We start from the raw sequence: 5000 nt of genomic DNA, 5'->3' as shown, positions 1-5000 counted from the left end.
TAATGATCCTGATCTGATAAGGGGACTAGAGGTAAAAGAGCCGTTAGGAGGCAGTGATCACAACACGATAAGTTTTACTCTGCAAATGGAAAGGTAGAAGGGAAAATCGGAAGTGTCTGTATTACAGTATAGCAAAGGGGATTACAGAGGCATGAGGCGGGAGCTGGCCAAAATTGACTGGAAGGAGGCCCTAGCAGGGAAGACGGTAGAACAGCAATGGCAGGTATTCCAGGGAATAATGCAGAGGTTGCAGGATCAATTTATTCCAAAGAGGTGGAAAGACTCTAAGGGGAGTAAGAGACACCTGTGGCTGACAAGGGAAGTCAGGGACAGCATAAAAATTAAGGAGAGGAGGTATAACATAGCAAAGAAGAGTGGGAAGACAGAGGATTGGGACTCTTTTAAAGAGCAACAAAAGTTAACTAAAGAGGCAATGCGGGGAGAAAAGATGAGGTGCGAGGGTAAACTAGCCAATAATATAAAGGAGGATAGCAAAAGTTTTTTTAGGTACGTGAAGAGGGAAAAAATAGTCAAGGCAAATGTGGGTCCCTTGAAGACAGAAACGGGGGAATTTATTATGGGGAACAAAGAAATGGCAGACGAGTTAAACCGTTACTTTGGGTCTGTCTTCACTGAGGAAGATACACACAATCTCCCAAATGTTCTAGGGGCCGGAGAACCTAGGGTGATGGAGGAACTGAAGGAAATCCACATTAGGCAGGAAATGGTTTTGGGTAGACTGATGGGACTGAAGGCTGATAAATCCCCAGGGCCTGATGGTCTGCATCCCAGGGTACCTAAGGAGGTGGCTCTAGAAATAGTGGAAGCATTGGAGATCATTTTTCAATGTTCTATATAGATTCAGGATCAGTTCCTGTGGATTGGAGGATAGCAAATGTTATCCCACTTTTTAAGAAGGGAGGGAGAGAGAAAACGGGTAATTATAGACCAGTTAGTCTGACATCAGTGGTGGGGAAGATGCTGGAGTCAATTAGAAAAGACGAAATTGCTGAGCATTTGGATAGCAGTAACAGGATCATTGCGAGTCAGCATGGATTTACGAAGGGGAAATCATGCTTGACAAATCTACTGGAATGTTTTGAGGATGTAACTAGGAAAATTGACAGGGGAGAGTCAGTGGACGTGGTGTACCTCGACTTTCAGAAAGCCTTCGACAAGCTCCCACATAGGAGATTAGTGGGCAAAATTAGGGCACGTGGTATTGGGGGTAGGGTACTGACATGGATAGAAAATTGGTTGACAGACGGAAAGCAAAGAGTGGGTATAAATGGGTCCCTCTCGGAATGGCAGGCAGTGACCAGTGGGGTACCGCAAGGTTCGGTGCTGGGACCCCAGCTATTTACGATATGCATTAATGACTTAGACGGAGGGATTAAAAGTACCATTAGCAAATTTGCAGATGATACTAAGCTGGAGGGTAGTGTGAATTGTGAGGAAGATGCAATAAGGCTGCAGGATGACTTGGACAGGTTGTGTGAGTGGGCGGATACATGGCAGATGCAGTTTAATGTAGATAAGTGCGAGGTTATTCACTTTGGAAGTAAGAGTAGAAAGGCAGATTATTGTCTGAATGGTGTCAAGTTAGGAGGAGGGGGAGTTCAACGAGATCTGGATGTCCTAGTGCATCAGTCAATGAAAGGAAGCATGCAGGTACAGCAGGCAGTGAAGAAAGCCAATGGAATGTTGGCCTTCGTAACCAGAGGAGTTGAGTATAGGAGCAAAGAGGTCCTTCTACAGTTGTAGCGGGCCCTGGTGAGACCGCACCTGGAGTACTGTGTGCAGTTTTGGTCTCCAAATTTGAGGAAGGATATTCTTGCTATGGAGGGCGTGCAGCGTAGGTTCACTAGGTTAATTCCCGGAATGGCGGGACGGTCGTATGTTGAAAGGCTGGAGCGATTGGGCTTGTATACACTGGTATTTAGAAGAATGAGGGGGGATCTTATTGAAACATATACGATAATTAGGGGATTGGACACATTAGAGGCAGGAAACATGTTCCCAATGTTGGGGGAGTCCAGAACAAGGGGCCACCGTTTAAGAATAAGGGGTAGGCCATTTAGAACGGAGATGAGGAAGAACCTTTTCAGTCAGAGAGTGGTGAAGGTGTGGAATTCTCTGCCTCAGAAGGCAGTGGAGGCCAGTTCGTTGGATGCTTTCAAGAGAGAGCTGGATAGAGCTCTTAAGGATAACGGAGTGAGGGGGTATGGGGAGAAGGCAGGAACGGGGTACTGATTGAGAGTGATCAGCCATGATCGCATTGAATGGCGGTGCTGGCTCGAAGGGCTGAATGGCCGACTCCTGCACCTATTGTCTATTGTCTATTGTCTATAATCAACCACTTTATTTTGCCCGTCTTTGTGACTCCTCTTTGACACGTCGATCACCGCTGAGGCTGTTTTACCTGTTTCGCCTATGTACCGTAAGGTACACTCCTTACATTGAACTGCATACACCCCATTATTTCGCTCACGGGTTATCCTCTGTGCTATCCAGTCTCTCCTGTCACCCTGTTCTATGTTTTTGTCTATTACCCAGTGGGAGCAGGCCCCATATTGACATTAATTTGTAACCCTACTGCTCCCCTCGTCTGCTGGTTTTATCACCATCTCATGTTTATCCCTCAGCTCTGCCGTGGTCTCCCTCTCTTTTTTTCTGGTGAGGTTCGGCCTATCCTTTGTCATGGGCATATCCCAGGCTGTTTTAGTAACGTTCTTTTAAAACGTGTCGTGTTTGTTTGGCTTTACCCACGTTCCAGCATTAGAGGCCAATTTTTGCAATGTTTCCTGGGTGGGATTTGCCGGTTTTACAAATGGTGTCACTATCTCACCCTGCTTCCTGATACCCTTATGGGGTCGGCTCTGTTCTTGCAGAACCCTCGGGTGGTGCAGAGTCTGGGCCTTGTTATCAATATCTTGCCCTGCTTCCCGATACCCTTGCGGGTTCGGCTCTGTTCTTGCAGATCCCTCAGGTGGTGCAGAGTCTGGGCGGCATCGTCACCCAGCACACCGACGCCCACTGAAAATTACCCACGCACAGTGCGCGCCTGGAGCGGCAGTAGTTCAAACTACCCCTACCCCTACCCCTACCCCTACCGCTACCCCTACCCCTACCCCTAACCCTAACCCTAACCCTAACCCTAACCCTAACCCTAACCCTAACCCTAACCCTAACCCTAACCCTAACCCTAACCCTAACCCTAACCCTAACCCTAACCCTAACCCTAACCCTGACCCTGACCCTAATGCAGGCAGAGTTATTTATAAAGTGGCCCAGACTCTGCACCACCTGAGGGTTTTGTAACAGAACCAACCCCATAAGGGTTTCAGGAAGCAGGGCAAGATATTGATAACAAGGCGCAGACTCTGCACCACCTCAGGGTTCTGCAAGAACAGAGCCGACCCCATAAGGGCATCAGGAATCAGGGCAAGATATTGATAAAATGGCCCAGACTCTGCACCACCTGAGGGTTCTGCAAGAACAGAGCCGACCCCATAAGGGCATCAGGAAGCAGGGCAAGATATTGGTAACAAGGCCCACGGGGAAGGCGGCATACTTTGGGGTTATTTTGTAGTGAGTTTTGAAGGCATGTGCTAGTGTTACGCATACCGAGGGCGCGCAAAGTTCGGCGCGCCCGGGCCAAAACGCCTCTGCTGGCCGCGGCCGAGTCGGCCGACGGATTGCCACGGACTTGCTTGACGACCTGTCACTCTCCGTGCATCGGTTGCACGCCCGGTTCGTCCTTTCCATTTGTTTCATGATGTACACGCGGCAGGCGGAATATTTTAAAAGCACTGTTCTGTTCGAAGTGCACAATGGCCGTTGGGGCAATGCAACTGGGGGTCGGTCGACCGGCTGACGACGCCTGCCTGCCGATTTGGTTCACGATGTCCCCGCCGAAGGCGGCATACTTGAAAGTACTGCCGTTCGCGGCGCGCAATTTGCAGGGGGGAGGAATTGTTAGTGGACGTCTGTGTGCTGGGTGACGATGCTTGCCGACTTGGTTCATGCCGTCCACGCCGAAGACGGCGCCGTTTAAAGTACTGCCGCTCGAGGTGCACAATTTGCGGGGGAATTGTTATTGGGCGTCGGCGTGCTGGGTGACGATGTGGAGATGAGGAACGCCGAGCCAGATCTATCTTATTTGTTTGCTTGGGCCACTGGACTTTGCATGGGCTTGGCATCATTGTGTGCTACGTTAAATCACGGCCAATTGAGTGAGTATTTTTTATTCAACCACTCTATTTTGCCCGTCTTTGTGACTCCTCTATGACACGCCGATCACCGCTGACGTGTTAATCTGCGTGTTAGGTATCTCGGGGGTCAGTTGGACGGACAGATGTGTAAGGGTTTTGTTCGGAAGGATCGTTGAGTGTAAACGGTGAACGGGGGTTAAAGGCCCTGAGGTTTCAATCCTCTAAAGAATGTAAAAGGTCTGACGCGTTAGCTAGCAGCTAATGAGGTGAACCTAGCAGCTAATGAGGCTCTCTCTCTCTCACGGCCCCGGGACTCCCTCCCTCCCTCCTCCCTCTTGGAACCCTCCCTGCGTGGGGGGGGGGGGGGGGGGGGGGCACGAAGAAAAAGAGGGTATAAGAAGAATCCAGTGGAAGGAGTAGGGACTGGGGGCGAGGTCAGACAGCCTATCCGGCTAATAAAGCATCATGAGGTTAGGTATAAACTCTGATGACTGCATAAACTCGCCCCTAATGGGGGGGGGGCACTCTCTCCCCCACCCCTCTCTCCCCAGTGCCACTCCCTCCGACCCCCCCCCCACTCTCTTCGTGTCGCTGGGCCCGCCCGGCACGGCCCCGAGGATCACTCCCCGCGCGGCAACGGGACACCGGGTCGCCGGGCCCGCAGGGTCGTCAGTCGGGCGGGGGGGGGGAGGGTGGCCATGCCAGCAGCAGGAGAGGTTTCCAACGAACCCGCGACCGCAGCAGGACCGCCCGCGGCAGACATTTGGACCCAGCGGGTCCGTTCGG

Source organism: Rhinoraja longicauda, unplaced genomic scaffold (genome assembly GCF_053455715.1).
Source record: "Rhinoraja longicauda isolate Sanriku21f unplaced genomic scaffold, sRhiLon1.1 Scf000281, whole genome shotgun sequence".
Taxonomy (NCBI): Eukaryota; Metazoa; Chordata; class Chondrichthyes; order Rajiformes; family Arhynchobatidae; genus Rhinoraja; species Rhinoraja longicauda.
The sequence above is the reverse complement of the archived record's forward strand: the minus strand, read 5'-3'. Positions refer to the sequence as shown.